The 23,618-nt window shown below is 39.9% G+C and overlaps 1 long non-coding RNA gene across 2 annotated transcripts in view; it reads right to left on the bottom strand.

The window, feature by feature from the left end:
- Positions 1-23,272, bottom strand: part of LOC147800074 (uncharacterized) — a 31,645-nt gene extending 8,373 nt beyond the window's left edge. The window contains exons 1-5 of one of the 2 annotated variants that reach the window (XR_015424572.1): positions 23,176-23,272; positions 22,999-23,055; positions 21,559-21,663; positions 5,922-5,993; positions 4,974-5,050 (exon numbers count right to left, since the gene is read on the bottom strand). This is a non-coding gene — a long non-coding RNA (uncharacterized LOC147800074). The remainder of the gene's footprint in view (positions 1-4,973; positions 5,051-5,921; positions 5,994-21,558; positions 21,664-22,998; positions 23,056-23,175) is intronic. The other variant, XR_015424571.1, reaches the window with a different exon arrangement.
- Between the last annotated feature and the right edge of the window lie 346 nt (positions 23,273-23,618).

Here is a 23,618-nt window from a genome sequence, read left to right as displayed (position 1 = left end):
TAAGATTTATCCTAGAGGAATGTTACCGAAACTCAGTGTTCGTGAAATATTATGTTATTTTATAATTAGGATTTCTGCATACAAACAAAGTGGGTATTTGTCACCGAAAATCGGTCCTTGTTCGCATAACCCCCTAGTAACATAACTACACATATGAAACCACTGAGAACACTGTTGCAGATTTATTTGATGGCAATGTAACATGGGTAAATAACACTAATGAAATAGGAGGGATTTGGTCCTGTTATGGCTAAAGATCTGATTTCAGGGGCATAAAGATCTACATTTGCTAATGCTCCACAAGGCAAGTAAGGTAATTTACATATTACCATTTTGGGTAAATGACTGAGAATGCCTTCATTTTTAAGATTCCGAGGTGACAGTGACCTTGTTGAGAAACTTCAAGGGCATGTGAGGAAGTTGTATCAAAGTTGTCAGCATCAAATGCCAATGGTAGGGAAGAAAGCAGATTTACCATTTAGAGAACACAAGTGCGATACCTTGTATGAGAAACGCATTCTTCTGAAAGTCCACAGCATTATGTGTGACCCCACACACCTACTGCACCTTTGTTTGTATTACAATCGATCGGGAGTGCGCTTGTGTATCGCCAAGACTATGCATTGCCGGTTTAGACAGTCATTTGTTCCAAATGCTATTCACATTTTTAACAGAAATTCCAAGTGGTAGATTATTATCGACTTTCACTGAGCAAAACTGAGTTCACGTAAAACTGTGTGCACCTTGTGCAGTTGTTAAATTTTAATTATCACTCTGCTTATAATTTATGGCTGGGCCTTTCTTGCCCTGCATGGCCAGACATTGAATTGGTGTTGTCAATGTGTTTGTATGTAATTTTAACAATGTATGTCGCAAGTAATTTGTGAGCTTTAGTTTGACAACTGTATTTGATGTGTGTATAGATGATTTTTATCCAGTGGAGTCAAATTTCTGTTTTTACGTGGACAATAAATTTAAATCCAATCCAATCCAATGTACATGTATTACATTTTAGCTGACAGGAACAAAGATGGCGAAGGGTATATACAATGTACATGTTTGAAGAAACCAATCAGAGGCAAAACTGGGAGCTGTTTGCCATCTAGGATATAGCAGGAAAAAGGTGAGGAGCAAAAGGCGTACGTACATGTATATGAGCATGTTCAATCTGGCTACAGGTACTGCGTGTCATGTGGTTCTGGAATGCGATTAGTATTGGTTCACTAACACTAAAGCCCAAGTAATAACTGAATTGAACCAGTGTTGGGATGATGGGATCACTGATCGAGATTAAGATCTGTATGAAACAAACAGACCCTTTATCATCACCTTCAGGGTGAGGCCAAGAAATTTAGCCATCATTAAACACAGATATGTACACAGTTACATGCAGAGTCAGAGAAGAGAGGGAGTGGGCTTGCTTGTTGAGAAATTGAGAGGGATAAATCCCCGGTATAAGACGATAAAATCCAGAGGAGGAAACAGACAGGTCAGGTAGTGGATAGGGTAAAGGATAAGGTTGAGGAGGAGAGACTAAAGTGCTATACCCATAGACGGACAGAACCCTAGGTGGAAGGGGGAAAAAATGAAGAGTAACGATGAATACTAGTACAAGAGTCAGTAATGTGACGGACTGACTTGAATCAAGTCTAATCTTGGAATATGTTATGAGTTTGGTAGCCATCCGAATAGTCATAACAGTTCCCACCCCGTCATGCTTGTAACCAGTATTTAAAGAGCTTGATGGGATATGAAATGGTCAGTTGTTTGTAACTAGCCATATTGCTTGATTTATACATGTATGAGGCTGGATTAGCTCAATGGTTATATTTCTACAAAACTTTGACGCATTATTCTTGCGCAACGTACTTTGCCGTGGCGTACGTGCGATTCTCCCTCTCTCCGATCGAGTTGTGTTGGAACATAACGTGAGTTGTCGTTCTTCATCAAGCTTTCAAATTTTGTTCACTTTAATTTTGCGTTTGGGTCGTGTTGACATTGCAGCCTTGTTTTCATCAACCTTGTGATGACTACGCTAGCTTTTCGTCGTTGGTTGATGAGATCCAAAATAGGACATTTGGCTTCCTTTCAGTTTCGCACATTGTAGAGAAAGTTTTGTGCATGTGTCGTGTGACCGACGACTGTTGCACGTCAGCGACCTGACGACTGTTGTGTGTATTTTGTACAATAGATTTACTCAGAGGAGAGAGGCGGGTCCGCACAATGCCCTTGGGAATTTATTAAAAGTTAACGTATAATGCCCTTGGGAATTCATTAAAAGTTAACGTATAATGCCCTTGGGAATTTATTAAAGGTTAACGTATAATGCCCTTGGGAATTTATTAAAAGTTAACGTATAATGCCCTTGGGAATTCAGTAAATTTTAATTTACAATCACCTAGAAACCTAACTTTATATTCTCAACTCTTGAGGAGTCTCGTCTTCATAAACAAATACACTTCTGGTTATTGTCATACTCACACTTTAGATCTTCCTCCATGTTTATATTATAGTGTAGCCTATGCTGTCTCATAATTGTTGGATTGAATAATTAAACCTAATCTGAAATGCAATCACGGAACATCATGTTGTACTGAATACATATATTATTCTTTGATTAATCTGTGGTCACTTAGCAGTTTCCTGTCCTCAATTTAAAAGTTGAGCGGACCCACTACGTCAAGGTGGCAACACCCCCCATGTAAACGTGACAGTAAAGGAAAAACAAATGCAAGTGCCAAGAAAAAGAAGCTGCTGGTGTTGTTTTTTTTGGTTAAATAAATTTATTTTATGCAGCTCGGAGATGCAACTCAACGATTCTGCCATGTGATTCTTTTTGTTTACACCTATTGGCCTAAACGCAAATGCAAACCGACATTGATGTACACGTATACATACCTAGTACAAGTACATCAATAAATTTCATTGTGACTTTGGAGATTTTTAATTTGTGAATATTTAGGTGGTAATTCATACATTTTGTGCACAAGACTCACAGAATGGGGGTTAAATTTGAACTTCAAAGTTTCCCTTCCCCATGCTTGAGATGAACCTTTATATCAGCGCCTTACTACATGTACATTACACAAAGCGCTCTTCCAAAACGCTCTTCCAAGATTTGCGCACACACTTACATGTATGTTTTGATCTTCGGCCTTGGGCCTTGTATAAACAAAGTGGGACACTTCCACAATAACGCACTATGTGGCCACCACATACACATGCTTTATGAACACGTACATGTACAGTACATACCGTACCTGTTCAAGCGGAACTCAAGTTTCACTGGAATAAAATCTACGAATTGATTTAGAAAGGGTGAAGTAGTGGGCAATCAAAGAATTTTTACATTGTCAGTTAGCTAACAAATCAAAGAATCTACCCTGTGATTTAAGAAGTCAAAGGGTGGCACTAGATTGAATTTTTACATTGTCAGTTAGCTAACAAATCAAAGAATCTACCCTGTGATTTAAGAAGTCAAAGGGTGACGCTAGAGTGAATTTTTACATTGTCAGTTAGCTAACAAATCAAAGAATCTACCCTGTGATTTAAGAAGTCAAAGGGTGGCGCTAGATTGAGTTACGGCAGGTTGAATTTTGGAAGTTGAGCTAAAAGAGAGCCTGGGCTAAACGGAGAATTTACACACAAATCTACACCAAAAGAAGTCAAAACTGTAACGTTTGACTTAAATATGACCGAGTTAAATCAATGAATGTTATTTTTCAAGAGGAATGTATCTCAACTTCATTCACGTTGCTCAACTGAGGAAGCAAAGGTTTGACGTCTTTTGGAGGAATATGGCAAAAAACTAGAAATGAGCCCCAATTTTTGTGGGTCTTTTTATTTGGACAAGCTGCATGGCTTAGCATCGTGTTGAATAGGAATGCAAAGGAACTGATATGTTTTTGGGATGGCAGATACACTGTACATGTAGTAAAGCGTGATTTGATCACAGGAGTTTAAAAAGCTGCATTAGTACTTATCTAAATTCTTTGGCCTTTTGCGTATACAAGTTGCTACGATGAATTTTACTTGAACAAAGAAATCATGAAAAAATCATCAGAAAAGTATAATTGTACATTGGAGTGCTACGCTTAAGGTAGTCCAAAACTCCCAAAATACATCAAGTTGTTTGCATTATGGATATCCTGCTTAAATCTGTTCAGAGCAAATGTCCATATACACATGTCTACAGGAACCCATGTCTGTTTTCAGTTAAATAATTCTTTTGCAGGTTTTCTCATTCCTTTGCATCAATTGCTAATCTAGGCCTAACTATCAGTAATTCATAACCACATGGGAAACAGAATTTTTAAAAAATTAATTACTTTCAAGTAGGGTACATGTTCATGTTTAACTGGAATGGAAGTAGTTTTGACAGGCCCAGGAGTGAACGAAGTAGTGCTTTCCTTTATAGTCTTCAAACTCAGTGACCTGGGTTCAGAATGCATGCAACAAAATAATTGTTGGTATGCCAAAAAATACATCAAAACAATGAATAAAACGTAGGAAATCACTAACAAATGTCGCCACAGGAGAGTGAATAAACTTAAGATTACATTTAGAAGTACATACAAGTTTCGTGTATGTGTTTCATGACTCCATGACTGGGGGAATTCTGTATAATTCGAAAGCCGGACAACTCGAACTCTTACTAATTATTCTCTAGGTTCTAGTTACCAGATGTAAAGGGAAACTAACAAAAACGTGACTGCACTACCTGTACATTGTACGTGGTACATGTGGTCCGGGCACGGCTTCTGTGACTGATTTTATAAGCCGCATGGTGTATAAGCCACAGAGACATTTTTCAGGGCGAGAATCAACGTATAAACTGTGGCTTACGTCCTGAAAATTACGGTATTTTCCATACTATCCAGCTTGCAACCCAAGTTCAAATCCATCTGGGCTGAGAGAATTTTAGTACATTTCCTACATGTACCTCTTTCTGTAGATTACCACTAAACATTTACCTGGGGTTATCCTCCCACCTCTTAAAGTGAACGGTTTTTCATTTTCTCCCCAGGGGAGAACAGTAAGTGATAAAGCTCTGTTGGTTAAATAAATGGTAAATTATTCATACTCAGGTATTACATGTAGATGGTTTTTTTCTGGCATTGCAATGCAAAAATACTTATGCAAAGAAAGCCGGCAGAAATATTCTGGAAAAAGCCGACTTATCACTGTACATACTTAACACAGCCAGATTACCAAGAATTGAAGATGTCAAAGGACTGTTTTACTGAAACTTTGGCCTCTTGAACAATTCAAAATATACAACACTTTATGACCAAATACATAAAGCAGGGGAAATGCAGACATGCAAACGCATGTTGATGCTGATCACCTCCATCACATGAGCACAGGAAAACTTTTAATTTGAGAAATCTGGCAGCATTTGTTTGAACAAAAACAACTGTAATTCAGATTTTATTTTATTTATTGTGCGTGTCCTCCACTCCATCACACACAATGATATGTGCATGCAAGGATAAGTTTCACAATTATTTTAAAATGGTTCCTAGCTTTTCAGTTCTCCCACCAGCTTCAAAATTCTTGAGACGGTTTTAGGGCTTGCTTGAATCGTACCAGTAGATTCCAACTACTGTTACTGTATAGGCTTGATGGCTTTAATAGTTCAATTACTGAGAGTGTTCCCTTGGGTTTGTCAGGGATGTGGATTAGTTGCTAAGGTTTCAAGCCCCCGACAAATCACTGAATAAATAAATGCATAACAGAATTGGTAAACAATTTTACCCTGCTACATGCACCAGGATTCCACTGACTTAATTCATGAACGTACATGTACATGTACGCATGTGATAAGAAATACATGTACATGATTAAATGATTGTAGATTTCCAGCATTATTTGATGGAGTGGAGCACACTAGATGTGTAACAAGCACAACAGCAACTCACCTTGTGAAATCGCCGTCCATAGTGATACAGAAAGCTTGATATCTGTCCGGCATACCACTAATATTCCTCAAGCTGATGAAGGAAAAAAGTGAAAAATGAGTTACTGGTGTCCACGATTTTAAAATCATTTTTGAATTATTTTAGAATCATTTTCGATAAAGAATGATGTACACATATCCATACATGTACTTCAACACATGCACAAATTTACATCACACTTCTCAAATTTTGTGCAACCAGTGAAGTTTTGCAGAGGTACTAAATGGCTATTTCTTTCATGGAGATCTGTCTCATTCTGCAACGAACCATTGAGTTGAAACTCAACTTCAATTAGCCAGGCCATTTGGTTGGTTTGGTTTATTTCCATTCACCCACTTATCTGGTTGTAATATAAAATTACATTGGTTAATGCACATGATGAACAGTGAAGGCTGGCAGAAAGGTACTGGGCCAGGCCCCCATTATATACAATTGAATACAATGACACAAGGTAAGTGCAGCAAAATCTTAAGGACTATTACTTCAGAGAACAAAAAAAGGCATACGTATGACAGAAAGTACTTAGAACTAAAAGAAAAGAAAAAGAAAACCAAAAAACAAACAAAAAAAGTTAATCTTGTAAATTTTATCAATCAAATGAGCGAAGCATTTAAACAATGATTACGCTGGTATAGATACAACTCAAAATTAATTAAGCATTAAATCATTTTAAGTATAACTTTTTAGGAGGAATTCCTTAAGGAATTTTTTAAAGCAGATGAGTGACCTGATGTGGGGTAGTGGGGAGATAGTATTCCAAAAGATTGGTCCCATGATGCCTCAAAGTAGAGAGATATTTTGATGTCCTTGCCCAATAAAAATGCAATTTATTTGAATTCCTTGTGTAGTACTGATGGATACCTGAGTTCTTTGCAAAAAGATTACAAAGTGAAGTAGGTAATAGATTCCTCTCATAATATTTAAACATGAAAACTCCAAGATAATATTTATATAGCTCAGCAACAGGCGGAAAAGGGGTGCAGCATGTGGATGTTGGTTTCAGTTATTAATTACCCTGAGAGATTTTTCTTTTGTACCACATACAATTTGTTCAGGTCAGTCATACTGCATTTACCCCATGCCAGGATACTGTATTGCAAGTGTGATAAAGTTAGCGAATTGTATACAGCAAACAGTGAATATTTTGATAATATATATATCAGCTTCCAGAGTATACCTAGTGAACGAGAGATCAACATATGAACCTTTTGGTATTGACTTTTCCAATCAAACTTGTAATCAATGATTATACCTAGAAATGTAGTTTGTCTAACCAAGTTTACTCTGTTATTGTAAAAGATTGTATAATTTTTGTCTACTGTAGGTTCTCATTTGAAAAAAAATACATAACAAGTTTTGTTTAGGTTTACTGATACTCTGTTACAATTCATCCATCGACAGATAGACTTAAGCCCCTTATTTATCCTATATGTATCCTGACGGCTGTTACCCCAACAACCATCCAACAAATGTTTGACAAAGTGTTGGGTGATATTTCACAAACTATATAAGTGCAATGTGGAAGCAATGCCCAATACATACAAAGATATGATCGTGGGGGAATAGTTATTGATGGAAAAAATGCAATAAACCATCGGGAAAAATTGCCAAGCACGATGATACAGTGAGTGTGTATGGGGGGCAACCAAATCTACTAAAAGACCTTGAATTTCTAGCTGAAGTTGTTCCAAAGGTCTACAGGCAAGGGAGTAATATGGGGTCTGCCCCAGGCGCTAGCTGCCGGAATCTGGATATCTGAAAGCGGGAAAGAGCATGGGCAATGCCTTTATTGATACCGGAAATATGGTTTGCCTTAAAGTGAATATTTAATTCTAAACAGCGGATAACAAGTGTACAGACCAATGGCATGATCGTACGACACCGCAAAATCTGACGATTAATTATGGTCACTACTGCTTCATACTCTGACCAGAAGACTACACACTTATTGCTCAAAACTGGTCCCCACAAACACAGCGCTAACACAATGGAAAAAGTTCAAGGGAAGCAATCGAAAGCTGCATTGAATGGACTGACATGGGCCATCTGCCATGCATCCAACATCTATTAATTAAAGAAAGCGCCAAAATCTCGGCGGAAGCATCAGTGAACAATTGTAAGGTGTGGCTTGAATGCCAGATTCACAAAGGAAATACAATTGATCCATTGAAATGCATCAGGAACTGTCGCCAGGCCAACAGGTCATCGCGGGCCCCGAGGAAACACGGATACACAAACGCTGCAAAAATGCACCGCCTGGTCGAACAGCCTTACAAAGAAAATTCACACTCCCTAACAACGACTGAAGTTCCCGTAGAATAAGTTTTGGTTTATTCAAATCAGCGTCAAGCTTCTCTAGTATCGCCACGATTTTGGTTGGCGGAACTTGGATTTTCTGATGAACAGTGTCAATCGTCAAGCCTCGGAAACTGTTTTGTCTGAGGCTAAAGGAACCCTAAAATCCTTACAGACAACCGTAAAAGAACTAAGAGCACAAGCACAATCAGAAGAATCTGCACCCCTCGCAAAAAAAATCATCTAGGTAGTGAATGATGCTATCGGTTGCCGCCACTTTGCGGGCACCTGGGCACAATGCTCAAGAAACGTGCTAAACCTCTCAAACGTCATTCACAATATGGAACAACCCATGAAAAAGAAGCCAAACAGGTTAAAGTCATCTAGGTGACAGATGGGATTTCAAGCTATTCATGGTGACAGACGACTAAGATGGAAAGCTTGCGGTAAACACCATGCAATATCTCTTTTTGAGTCTGTGTGGTTCTGATAAGAGCCGGAGAGGCTCAACGTTTCGGACAGTGTGCTCTGTCCGTCGTCAGGGGACTAAAGAGATGCCGAGAGGAAGTGGGGCTTATATGCTGGATGGAGGTACTGGAGTGTGACGGATCCTACTGTGTAGTCAGGTGGAACAGTGGATCCTCCTGGGAACTGATGCATGTCAGTTGGTCATGGGCTGTGGTGGGGGAAGGTTGCCTGAGTGGGTATAGGAGACCCTGGGTCGGGGGGGTAGTCTTGGGTAATAGAGGACCCATCAGACCGGGAGGTGAGGAGGGGCTGCCAGATATCGCTGATGGAGAAGCCGATGTCTTGAGGTACGGTGGGGTGCTTGGAGATTTCCAAGGCTTCTCTGATGCGTCTTGGGTAGCACTGTTCAATGTTGGCGATGAGGTGGGCTTCTTCCCAGTTGATGGTGTGGTCTTCGGCGTGGGAATGCTTGATGATGGCTGACTTCTCATATTCCCCCTTTCTGCCATGGGCTCTGTGTTCTTTGATCCTGGTAGGGAGGTCCCTACCAGTCTCTCCGATGTACACTTTGCCACACTGGCAGGGGATCTTGTATACACCTGGACGGCAGTGTGGATCTTGCCGGTCCTTGTGAGAAGTCAGCACTCCTTGGATCTTGAGGGGGGTTGTGTGGAACACCTTGATGTTGTGCTTGCTCAGGATATGCTGGATGTGGTGGGAGGTACGTCCTAGGTAGGGGAGAGTGACCGAACTAGTAGGGGCCTTATCTAGTTGGCTTTGGGTATAGGGGACCCGACTGCCGGGAGGGGGACTTGATCTTGGGTCTTGAGTTTTGATCTGCTGGGGCTGGTATCCGTTGCGTTGGAGTGCCGTGGAGATGTGGTGGAGTTCCTTGCGTAGGTGTTCTTGGTCGCATATGTTGTAGGCTCGGCGGATGAGGGCTCTGTTGACCGATGATTTGATCTTGGGGTGGTGGAAGGAGGCGCTGTTGAGGTACCTGTCGGTGTGGGTGGGCTTACGATAAACCTGCCGGGCAAGACTGCCATCCTCCCTTCTGGACACCTCAACATCAAGAAACGAAATGTTGCCATGCAGCTCTTGTTCCATGGTGAATTGGATGCTGCTGTGAAGCCTGTTGAGGTGGTCCAAGAAGAGTTGAAGCTTGTCTTGTCCGTGCTCCCAGATGACGAAGGTGTCATCCACGTACCGGAGCCAGATCTTGGGGCGGTGGTCTGCTGTGGCGAGGGCGGTCTGCTCGAACTCTTCCATGAATATGTCAGCTAGAACCGGGGATATAGGGGATCCCATGGAGGTTCCAGCTGTTTGTTCATAGAATTTGTCCCGCCACTTGAAGCTGGCAGAATCGACGCAGGTGGTGAGGAGGTCTTGAAGCTGGCTGGGGGTGAGGTCGGTACGGTCCTTCAGGCTGGTGTCGGCTTGGAGTCGGTCTCTTGCTATGGTGGTTGCGTCGGAGGTGGGAACGTTGGTGAAAAGTGACACGACATCAAAGCTAACCATGATGTCGCTTGGCTGCAGCTGGAGGTCTTGGATGATGGACGAGAATTCATCTGAGTTCTTGATGTGGTGCTGGGTCTTGCCAACTAGGGGGCGAAGGATCTTGGCTAGGTGTCTTGCAGTGTTGTAGGTGGGCCCTCCTCTGGAAGCGACAATGGGGCATAATGGGGTCTCTTTCTTGTGTATTTTGGGCTGGCCGAAGAATCTTGGGCATCTTGAGTTGGTTGGACGTAGCTGTCGGTATAGCTGTTCTGTGATGTTCCCAGAGCGGTGGAGGGAGAGAAGCTTCTGCTGCAGCTTTCTCTCGGTGGCTGCCGTGGGGTCTCTTCGAAGTTCACGGTAGCTGCCGGAATGGAGTATATCTCTGACCTTGTGGTCATACTCAACCCGGTCCATGACCACCGTGGCGTTGCCCTTGTCGGCAAGGAGGATGTGGATGGATTTGTCTTGTATCAAATGAAATTCACCTGGCGTTTGTTTAGGCACGAGACCGACTGGAGAACAGTGCAAGTTTGGCAAGGGGGAATTAGGGGAATTGTAACAGCCTGAAGTTCCCGGACGGATTTGAAATTGTGCACTTTTGAACTTGCACGCATACCAGAATAGCCCAAACAAAAGCAAAAAGTGAAACCGTCTTACAGGATTTTCGCATCTTGATGTGCAGGGTATATGTTGAGAAAGGGGAACATGCTAGACACTTTTACTGGGGTTGGCAGTCAATGAGTTGGCTCGAGGACTACCGGCACGCTGGGAACTACCTTGGCAATTGTTGGCCAAGTGGCCGACGGACATGCATACGGAACACTTGTGGGCAAATCGACACGCGACTCGGTAACAATGGCAGATTCTGGTAGCAGCAGCTCGCTTGTTGTGTTGCGAGGAGAAACGCCCTGTCTCAGAGGCTCCCTGTTGTGTAGGCTTAAGGGGGAAGGGATGAAAAAAAATCTGCACAGGGCTACCCCCTAGCCTAAGCCACAATTCCGCATTAGTTCTGGCCCAAGAACAGGAAGGCATACGGGCTTGCCGAAGATGAAACTGGATATCATACTCACGCCAGCCATAGCCTGTTAATTACTTGGTTCAGGCAAAAGAATTGTATGCAGTATTTTTGAATTTTTAAAATAGGAAAAGCTTCTTGGGCGATTTCTCGAAAACCAGTTTTTCTTCAAAATCTACATGGCTCTTCATGAAACAGTGACAATATACCTGTACGGTGCAGTCTGTGCTAAGCACGCTGAAATATGACATTTTAAGCACAAACACAAAGAACATAATAAAGATACGATGTTTGAACTCATATTATGTCATTATTACAAAACATTTTTCAAAGAAATTTACCAGTAATCATCTCGGAAACCCCTGATGCGTATATGTAGTTACGACTTTTTTGAACTAATTTTGTATTTGCGCACTCTTTTTGTCGAACATTATGGAGATACATGTACACAGTATGTTTATTCAGAAGATTGATGAATTTCATATCACTTTACTTATACTGGGATAAACAGCTTTTCGATTTTCTAGAGATTGCATCCCAGACGACTGCATGATGGTGGCTGAAATGAAGGGTGCCAGGGTTCTCCCCAGGATTTTTCAAAATTGTGGGGGATTTCTCTTGTGGTTTACCAACATTTTGTGAAGCCATGGCGTTTGAACTTTACACTGTAGATGATCTCAGCTGCATTTTAGAGCATTTCCTGGGCTTTTTAAGTACCTTTTCTCAGGAAAAAACATAAGAGATTCAATAAGTATTTTTTTTTAAATTTGGATATTTTAAAAACATGCAACAACATGTAGGCCTAGTGGCTGTATTAATCAATGATTTAAACACCCATATATTCAGTTTGAATTTTAATACATGCTTCAACCTTTGGTTTTTGCTGTGCACGTGCTACAGGTGGCTGCTTTGTCTGCCTTTGGGTTTCCCTCAGCACGGACTGCTGATGTTATTGGCTTAACCCTTACCCCCTAGGGTGTATGTAAAATCCTATTGAAATTGGAGGATTTGGGACTGTTAGGGTTAAAAAAGAGCCTGTCTTTGATTGAGCTTCTGCCATTGTGCATAAGACAAAATGCGATTAAATGGCAACGAAAAATATCGTCCCCGTCGTAGACGCCATTAACACTGTTACAGAGGGCTATGGCTGCCACCATGAAAAAAAAAGGGTGTGCAGGGATTGATGTTGTAAGTTCTGTGAAAGGTGAAGTATAAAATTTTAACCTTCGTAAATGCAGCCCACTAGCTAATTGAGCACACGGCACAGAGAAAACACACATGCGCGCTAGTGTATGTGCGCTGCCCATGACGGAAATTCAGATCTCATGCAACACCAGCCACGAGGAACATTCGGTGCCGATGTACATATATGGTGTGCAGTGTGGCTGCCAACACGTGGTGCACAATGCATGTACTATGTAGGCTACCTATAGAGTATGTACATGTACATGTACGCGGAAAAATGCAGGACTATTAACTGCTTTTTCGTCTAGATTTTCCGCAATCTGCATTATGTAAGATAGTTCTGAGCCATGCTATCATAATTATATTTGTGCGTATCAGGGATGAAGAAATGGGTATCGGCCCATTTATTGCGTGTCGGGCAGAAATAATTGCGTATCGGGCCCGATACGAAAGTTTGTATGTAGGGAGAACCCTGGGTACCACCCCTGTCAAGCTTTGCGAGCTTCAAACTCAGCTCGCAAAAATAACAAACAAGTTCCCTTCAAAGGATTCAACTAAATGCCATGTAGAACCTGCTGTTGTGTCCAGCGACAATATCAACTCGTCACTCAGCCCTGTCTTTTTCAATGCTGATTTTTTTTAGAACTTTACCCCCAAACAATTTCACTTTTGTGGGAAACCCTGCCCGCAGCATTTCATTTTTTTTTTTTATAGATTCAAGAAGTTTCTAAGTGTTCTGACACTTTCCTCATTAACTGTTCCTTCAGCCTTTCATAAGGTCATTAGTTACATTGATCTGTCATGCTCAAAGTCAAATGGTGCTCTCTGGCCTTTGTGGGAGCCAAAAACAATGAATAATTATAAATACGGCATTTTGAGTCAAACAGTACTTGGAATAATGGGCCAGTCAGCATGTAGCCTGCCCACTAATGAGCCTCATTGGCAAGTTAGAGTAATAATGAGATATACAGTAGTATCCTTTTCAAAGCAACAGGAAACCCATTTCTGCATTGACCAAACATTCATTGGCGTGGTCAGTAGAATCTTGACAATTCACACTGGGCATAGTCAAATTTTGGTGATTTGGAATGGTTTTTTGACTTGCTTCGTGTTTTGTACAAGAATCTTGGGCTGAATCGCGGGCTACCTTACACATATGAACATTTGAAGCTTCTAGAAAAAAGACAGCAATCCACGTGCGTGCTTGTTTGCCGAGTTTACAATTTTGAATGTGTTGAAGAAAAGGAGATTAACACATATCGGATTCTTCTCGTGAAAGTGAGTGGATTCAATTCCTATGACAGTAACTATAGCTTATTGTTGATGAATGAGGATGACAGCATGGAACCTGTCACTATTGCGGGCTGCTCTGACAGTCAAACCTGGCAGTGGTCCAGCAGCACAGCATTGTACACCGCAAGCTGCAACACAACACAAGCAGTCAGTGCAGGCTTATGCGTTGATTTTCTAAACTCTAAGTGTTTTCCAGAGACTGGATATTTGTCAAAGCAGTTCTCCAAAATCCTTGTCATAATAGTTATCTGCAACAAACAAAGGTTTAACATTTACCCTTAATGCGTTGTCTGGGAATGATTGATTCAACACATTATATTATTACATGGAAACGTCGAGACCAAGTCTCAGTGTACATGTACAAGATTCCTGTCAGAAACAACAAACTACAGAAATCGGGCGTGTGTTTGAGTTTATGACAAAAACACAACAAATGATGTGCTTAAACTTAATGTATGGAACCATCAACGTAGTGACAAGAACTGCGCAAGAACACTGCATTTAAATTTGAGCATGCCTCTACTACGAGGCTTGCATGTAAATATGCACCTACACTGTATATACATGTACATGTATAGTGTAATTCGACCACCAGAATTAGAAGCCATTACTGCGGTGGCACAATGCTCATGGACAGGTGGTACGCGCCAGTTACATGCCTCTTTGACCAATAGGGTGTCGTGATTTGCCAAATGCACGCGTGCGTCAAGCTGAAGAATGTGCGGTGCCACCACAGGTTGGGTGATGACATTTTGGAGTCACCGGCATATTATTAACATGAGTGTTTCTGAAATCGGCGAAAAGGAACTCATGGAAGCCCATTTTTTGGGACAGTTATTTGACTGTTCCATTTTTTTCATGTTAATTTTGGAAGATAGTATTGTCACCTGTTGTTTAAAGGCTGTAACTTGGGAAAGAACAATACCCTACCTCTTTAAGTGCAGCTGAATTACACTTCTGCATTTTGAAAAGTTGGGATATGCGCAGGCTGAAGATTACACATTGCATACATGTACATGTACGTCTCCCTGAAAGTTTCAGGTATTTCATCATAAAGCTTCACTTTCCATACTTGGCATTTGTCAACCATTTTTCTTTTTCTTTGGGGGGGGAGAACGTTTCACAGAAATCTATTCATCCGTTCTCTCTTTATGTTCCTAAAGTTCCCAAGCAACATGCAAGTACACGTAAGTCACTCTTATTCCGTTTTTCTTTCTCCGCCACTGTTTCTTTTTCAGTCTCCCCCCTCCCCCTGAAAAAAAAGGTTGCCACAGACTTACACATACAGTATCTTTACGAGCCCATGAAAAATTTTCACACCACACATTTATCTATAAGCAGACAAAATCAACTATATACACACAAACACAGAAATATTTTTGTGTGTGCAATGTGCATGCCTCATCCAGAAGTTTTCATATGTGTCTGGTAATGAAATCTGGGCAGCCAACTCATCCTGCATTCAACACATTAGACTGAACAAATCATGAAAATTACACCTACATGTAAATTGTACGAGTTGTGCCTCTTACTCTGTGATTTATATGTGAAAGAGAACTAAGGGCAGGGGACAGTTGAAAGAGCGAGTGTTTATAAAAATAAAGCAAGAGGAGGGGGCAACATTATGACATATAAAGTGTACTGCTGAGAAATTGTGATTTTTTAGCCTTCTTGAAACTGAAAGTCTGCAATGATTTTGAAAACTCATCATTTTGAGAAAAAGTGGCACAAAGACACCTAGATTTTACGTTTGGTGGGTTCTGAAAAGTGTGGTATTTGAAAAATCAATTTTTCATTCTGAACAAACTTAGTAGGCATTATTTGTTTTAAAAAATGTGTTTTAGTTGTTAAGCAAGTTCTTGTAAGAACACTTTCCTGTTAATAGCCGCCAGCAATATGAAGTATCACACCTGAACTTTTCATGTGCCAGTTTGTTACATGATCGAGATACTGGGTAACTTCTGCCGTTTACCCACGTGACTAAGCATTTAAGACAACATGAAATACTGTGGAAACTCAGCAAGAAAGGTAAAACTGACGAAGATTTGGGCCAGTTTTAGACATTCATTTCCATTTGTGCTTTGGTACATGTGCCATTTGTGCTCCTTTGACTTTTTATTGTGTGAAATTTCAAGTTGTTCTGGCTGAACTTAAGCCTCAGGTTTCACCTCTGCTACATGCAAACACAGCAGTTTTTACAACAGTTTTCAAACTTTGCCCTACATTGGCATATGAAGAAATCATTGTTGCTTGGAGTTTTAAATAAATGCCAAACTTTTGAAAAGTAAGTAGCTTTTAAAAGAATTCAAAGTCAATAAACTCCTCAATCCTTCACGTGTTGGAGGATTGAGGAATGTTAGGGTTAATGTTTATTGAGAAACCAAATGGATCTGGTCTAAAAAAGCACTCTTTACAGAATATGTTTGACTTTTACCAAAAATATGTCAGCAGCCTATATTTTTCTTGAGTCAGTGCTGAGCTGCAATTATCACTTACATGTATACAATGAATTGTTGGCAAGAAAGCATGAAATCTATACATAGGCATGTAACTTATTTTAACGGTATATGTATATGTACTTCTGCTTTGACCAGCAAAATCTATCTCAGGCCATGAATTAAAATAGAAAGTAAGGGGAACTGGTGTGGTTACAGATTCATGTATCACCATATGAAGGATGAAGTGTTAAGATGTCAGTTGGGAGTGGCATTTCACCAATATGAAGAATATGGGCGTGGAAAATGTCAGAAGTTGGATTTAAGTTTCATATTGCCCCAAAAAGACCTTCAGTGGACACTGCAGGTGAGGGCTACAGGAAGAAAAAATAGAAATGGTGGATGAGAGAAAAACAAAGTGTGTCAGCACAGTTTGAAATTCTCATATGCTTATATAAGATGTCTTGTGCATTTTCATAAATGAAAGAAAAAGAGTTAGCTTAATAACATTCTTTCAGGTACATGAGAGCATGTGTATTGCACTTTCAAAACAGTACGGAGTGTACATGAAGATGTTTAACAAAAAGTGCATTCATATAATCATACATGTATTTGTTAATCCCTGGGTTGGTCTTGTCATATTTGTTTGGGTGCAGTAAGTTTGTGAGGAACTGGCCCTAGGGTCCAGTTGTTTTTGTGTGAAATTCGACCCCTGCAATGTGAAAGATGCCTGCTCACATTGTGCTTGTACTGATATATGCTGTAAGCATGCATGTAGAATTTTTGTAGATCTGGTAAAGAGGATGAAGGGATTTTCCAGAGCAGAGCATGGAAAGAAACTGGTAGGGTATCTTTGCAAGTGGCTTTGGGTAGTGTGACTGCATGGAGAAGCAAACAGCACATGTACGTGTACATCCCACAGTATTTATTTGAAAAAAACTGTGAGGAATAACCAATGAGAAGCTGATAGAACACATTCTGTGATTGTATATGTACATGCACGGATGAAAAAAATGTAAAGGTTACAGAACATGTAGGAGAGGGGTTCAAGAGAAGGCATACTGATTTGACAATAGGTCACTGTATCCTATGAAGCAGGCGTTAACATAAAGAAAACGAGGTAGGCCTACTTGCCCAGATGTTGGGAAGAGATTTGATGTAAGGGTTTAATACTAGGGTAAACTGTGGCCCTTGAATAAGATGATAGAGAGGGGAAGATATTTAGATGTTGCCATATGTCAGAATTTCTAGTTGTACATGTATTAGCTTTGCCTTCAGAGCAATACTGTAAGGATCCCATTTACCAAGCAATTGGCAGCAGAGTCCATCAGAAAGACATGATAGAAATGAGGCATACATGTATGTCCCTTTATGTTTTACAGAAAAGATTGAAAAGGGAGTGAGGCAAATCAGTGTGTTGTGCTTTTCAGCGGGATGAGTATGAGATGCGAAAAGATGAAAAGATGAGAAAAGAAGTCATCATGGAAATATTTAACAAACAGAACCAGCAACCATTTACATGTACAATGTTAATTTGTAAATGTAGTATTTTTGTGACCTGGGTTTAGATAATGTGCGTATTAGCGTATATACGCTTCCAGACTTGGAAATGTAGTCAAATACCCAACATAAATCCTTATGCAGAAAGTAAAATATGCAGTGATTTTTACTATAGAAAGAGTACCATAAGTTCTATATTTTTCATGTTTTGTTATTTACGCCCTGCCCAACAGAGAAACATTCGTAGCGGATGCTACTGAAACCGATTTGTTCATGTTTGCCTGCGAACAGCTTCTCCTGCTGCTCTGTGCATAACCATGATAAATTATTCAGAAAATCCTGAATTGACAGGAAAGACCCAAAATGAAACGTGTTATTAGACTGAAATGGGCTACTACGCATGCATTGTGCACATGGATTATTTTTGTGTACAAAACCAGACTCCCAGAGGACAAAATCCAGTAAAACTGATTTCTAGCCCATGGGGACCACACTATTTTCATTGATTTTTGCATGAATAGATAGGGTGCGAGTTACTCAAACATCTCATCAAAAGTTCCGTGAAAAAATGTGAAGTTTTCTGCAAGTTTTGATCCTCTAAAAACGAGCATTTTTTCAAGTGCCGTTTTAGGCTCTCCGGTACATCTACAAGAAACCAGGTATATTTTGGAAAATTCGGGTCGAAAGCACCTTGGAAAGATTGAAGTTCAGATGGTGAGCGATCGAGTGCACTGTGATTTTCCAAATGGCCACCGTCGGGCATGTGTGCACGGCAGTCGGTCAACATGGCGTCCGCGCACGGTAGCCTCACACATGCCGCTGTACACGGGCGGATACAGAATTATGTGATTCTGTCTTTGGTGTCATGAGTTAATGTTATCACTGTATTTTTCAAGAGAAATAACAAGTATTATATTTACTAAGGCAAAAGGACTAACTCGTATTATACAGTTGTCTGAACTGGGATGGGAATTGTTGCGAACAAGAAGAGCGAGGGATAGATTAGCTGTGTTGCACAAGATTATGAAGGGGATGGTGGAAATAAATGCAGATGACTGTATTACATACTTACCGGAAAGGAGAGCAAGGAGGAGTACGAATATGCAAATTGAAATCCTATTTGCTAGGATTGAGATTTATAGAAACTCATTCTTTGTAAGATCTTCAAGGGAATGGAATAAACTTGATGACATTGTCAAGTCAACATCATTAGAGAGTTTCAAGAGTTTCATGAAAGTATGAAAAACATGAAAAAGTTTGTGTTTATATTTTTAATAGATTTAGATCAATCTTTCTTGCTGTGAAATGCAAAGTTTCAAAAGTGAAGTGTTAAAGGACACACATCGATTGTGAAAAAAAATATGTCATTCTTAAATGAACATGTACATGTACACTATGTAACCCTGTAAGTGCAGAAAAGATAATGGTGAGTTTTTGAAGAAAAGAAGGCAATCATTACTCCTAATTTCTGACTTAATTCATTAATTAAGACAAAGAAGAGAATGGCAGGAAGAAATAATGGAAGAATTGGCAGATTTGCAAGAAGTTTGTTAGGATATTCCTCTTTATCTAATATTTTATAATAAATGTGTGTGTAACTTCCTGAAAATGATTTAATAAGATTTACATGTATGAACATACTAAATTACATGTTGTTTACAGCTTTTAAGATCTGAAGTGATGAACAAGATGAAACATTAGTTTTTCTGGGTAGAGGAAGAAACTCTTCCAGAAAAACAAGAAAAGCTAAGGAAAGAAAGATCTTAGTATAAATAAATGTAATTTGGCAGAAAAGTTTTTCAAACGGGAAAGATAGTTTCAAAGGATTTCAAATTGCTACATTTTTAGAATGAACCATGATAAAGTCAACATGAACCAGTCTTTATAAATGATAGCCGATTTAAAGAAATTTTCTGCAAAGATCAAGACTTGGCAAGATGTTGCATCCATGTACATGTAGCCAGTGAAAATATAGATTAGATTGCAGGAAAACCGACTTTCACAGACTTGTTTTTTTTCTGCAAAAATTACAAAGTCTATCTGTGTTGTAGGCACAGATCCATGTTATGGTACAATCACGCAAAGTGTTTTTAATTATTCTTGCACCAACAAGTCAAGTTCGCAGATCAAAGAAAGTGAAGTTTATTGTCAGGGTTTGAATGACACATACGGCTCTCATTCTTCCACGAACATCAGTCCTTAAGCTGTGGGTATTCTCACCTGACAAGCATTCTCATTGTTGCTCAATTATACGTGTACATGTATATGGCTATGATGGCATGGCACTAGATAGTATGACTGGGGTTATTCAGAATCTTGAGGAATTGATACTAGTAGTGGTATGTAATAAACCAAATAAATGCTAAAATTAGTTTGGAAACAAGAAATGCTAGGTGAGAAGACACTGATATATATATCAGTACTTCCTAATATTACAGTCGTGAACGGCAGTTTTGGTTTTGCTCAGATGGCAAAGGAAAAAAGGCATTGTATTTCTAAAAATCCAAGTTATTTGTGTCTGTCTTTTAGGGTATTGTTTTTTTATTTGGGAAGAAAGTGCAATACGTTGTCTGTTCCTGTGTATAGTTTACATTGTCCATTTTCATGCTCACGAAGGAAAATCCGCTAGGCCCTGCAGATCCTCGAGCTGTAAGTTAAGAATGTGTTTTATTTTATTATACACATAATGGAATGCAGTTGAATTTATCAATCTGATTAACTTTTTCATTCCTATCGAGATAACCTCATGGGCAAATGGCACTCTCGACTTTGCCCTGTGTGCCATTTGTCATCTCGGTGGTACAAAACACCATGGCGCCCTGCACAGCAGGCAATAATTGTATAATGTCTACCAGTTTCAGTAACTGCATGTTTCACTGTGCCTATCTCTTGTTGTGAAGTTAAAGGTTTGCAGGCTTGTGTGGGTACCAACTACAAGTACATTGTACTAACACCTATGTGTATTCAACAAAATTAGTTTCTACAAGACAATGACAGTAGTTAGGTCTGAGTCAGTCCTTCCATCTACCGTCATTGTGAACTATTTTGTGCATGTGCAGCTCACTGTGCATTGTTCAGAAATTACAGGTTGGTTAATTTTGCAAACGTGGTAAATTCGGAAAGAAGTTAATCCCCATCCAGCAAAGAAACACAAAAGATGACTCATCCCACTAAGGTGGAAAAGGGCCAGTTTTGAGACAAAATGATTAACCTGCATCAGTTGGATGTATCACTTTTTCATGAGGTACCAGAGGACCATCAAACATTCAGCAGGACCATCAAACTTTCAGCAGGACCAGAAAAATTACTTTAGGCCTGCTTGCTACCTTGCTTGAAAAAAGTAAGCTAATTTTGACCCCTGAGCGCACCTCATCAGGAACTGAATTGGAAGCCGTGTAAGTTCACCACAATCTAGAATTTCAAATTTTGCTTGTGGTTCTATTTGAATCATGTAAATATGCAAATATCCTCCCAGGACGCCTTGTAAGAATTGTTGTCATGTTAGGCTGTCTTCTTGGCCTGATGGTCAAACGTATCACTTCTTTCATTCTATGATGGGGATGTTTGAATATGATTTCTGTGATGTCCATACGCACACAACATATATACAAATCGTTGTCAAATTTAAAACTGTATTTCAGTATATATGACCATAACATACTGTGATGGAGCACCTCACACAAGTGGGCAGTTTGCTTGTCAATCAGGATTTATTCCATCATTGACAACATGCATGTGTGTTGGCATATATTACGTTGTGAAAATCTAAACTAATTTGTTTTCAGTTCTGGGACCAAAGAGGAAAATCTGCAAATTGTTTCAATACTGACATTACTAAAGGGGCTCTTAAAAGACTTTTGTGTACAATGTAGTCATGACCTTATGGAGAAGACCTCTAGGGTTAACTCACCTGAACGAGGCATGTTAGCTTCTTTGATGCATCCAATTCACTGGTAGAATACCATATGGTCTAAACAGGTTGGGTTTGGACCAATTTCTCTCCAATTAATTAAACCTATGCAAGGAGGAGGGAACACAATCCAGAATAGGTATAATAATATTCACTTTCTAACATATTTCTAACACAACAAAAAACGAAGAAAAAAAAAGAAACAGTGTTCACCTCTTGAGGAGGTTTAATGTTGCAAGTTAGCATTCACTTTTGAAGCTTCAAATATGATGTTCAGTATCAAGGCCTTGTATTTCAAGCCCTTAATTACTGCACACATCTTGCAGTTTTACATCTTTGTGTCTTTATTTTTCAAGCACCCAAAAAGTTAGAGAAGTTGGAAGAAGGATATTTTAAGTACATTTAAGCTTTTAATATACGAGTTCTTCATAAGCTCAAGACCACAGGAAGGACATGTTTTTAAAGAGCACCCCCTACGAAAACATGTTTTCTCTGATTTTATCTGTTTAGGCCTAAATAGATATATGGAAGCATCCAAATCGAATGAAGTGTTATTTGTCTTTAGAGCTCAACTATAAGTATAACAAGCTAAAAATGACCTTTTTTCCTTATCATGCCAAGATGCGAATTCCGAACGTAGATTGCGTCATTCAGAGAAAACAGAGAAAATGAGGGGAACCCTCGCCCATTTTTCATTATGGATAACGCCTGTGCATGCCAAATAATGCATGTAGCCATTGTTTGGCCTGCCCAAGGGTTTATCCATAATGAAAACAGGGCAAGGGTTCCCCTCGTTTTCTCTGTTTCTCTGAATGACGCAATCATCTACATTCAGAATTCGCATCTTGCGTATACTGATATGTGGCTAAGAATAGATCGGGAGTGAGAGTCCGTGCCACACTAGTGGGACTAAGCGGACAGTGTCCTAAAGGACGACTTGTCTCAACAGTCGACTTGTCTCTCCCTTTTACGCATTGACAGTCAATTTGTCTCAACGGTCAAGTTGTCTCAACGGTCAAGTTGTCTGAAGTCGAGTTGGCAAACGGTCGAGTTGTCCGGACCCCGTCATAGTCATCTACCGAGGTCAATTCAAAAGTTTAAATGTACATGTAACTCTCCCTTCTTTATTATAGGAACACGGTCCCCAAATTTACAATCCCCAAAATTGTAGTGTTCCTGACCAAGTCTGGTGGGGCTACTGAAGTAAAATCACTCCGAAATGCTTACCACAGAAAGAGTTCCCATTCAAGTTAGTGAAACCTAAGCACCACATTTTTTCGTGAAATTGTCCATATCGTCTGACCAGTCGGTCAAATTTGCCAGCTACACCTAGCAGTAATTCTAGTGCGCATACATTTCCGAAAGATAATGTGAGAATCGATACTTCGCTTTTAAACGAGTACCTAACGCACTCTCGATTCTCATTAAATTGGTACTCACGAATCGATATACTTGACTTCGATGCGTTTTGGACAAGGAGATTTCCGCGCCAACCACCTGGAATTTCAAAAATCAACAGTTGAAAATGTGGCAGTCTCGTCTGCGTATATGGTGCATATCTGTACCTATCAAGTCGTACAGTTTACAAAGTTATCATTCAGTGTGAATAGAACTTACCATTTTACTTCAAACTGTGATAAATCTTCAACATTTTAGCCCACATTTTAGCACACCAAATGACACCATGTGCGCAGACGAAAAAGGGCGAAATGCATTTCGGGTAGTTGAAATTAGCATAATAAAGGCGATAAAAATTAAATCAATGCCAGCTATCCAATCGGAGTCCAGATCATGGGAGTGAAAATATACGTTGCGCATATGACTTGACGATTGGTTGTGCTACTTTTTTAACTTGTGGAAAATTTCTTATAATTTGCTCTGATTATAAGTCAAAGGGATTGCGCAGCCCCAACCTGTTACCCAAGTTCAGGTTAAAAGGCCTGCATCAAAGATACGTGATACTATGCGATCTTTGGTCTGCATTGGAATTGAAAAAGATGTCTCCCTTAAGCTGACAAGTGGAAACCCCCTCTTAAGAATGGTTAATTTTGAGGATTTGG

Source organism: Acanthaster planci, linkage group LG02 (assembly GCF_054643075.1).
Source record: "Acanthaster planci isolate LZ-2023a linkage group LG02, COTS_SCS, whole genome shotgun sequence".
NCBI classification, from domain to species: domain Eukaryota; kingdom Metazoa; phylum Echinodermata; class Asteroidea; order Valvatida; family Acanthasteridae; genus Acanthaster; species Acanthaster planci.
This window is presented reverse-complemented; position numbering and strand designations above follow the sequence as displayed.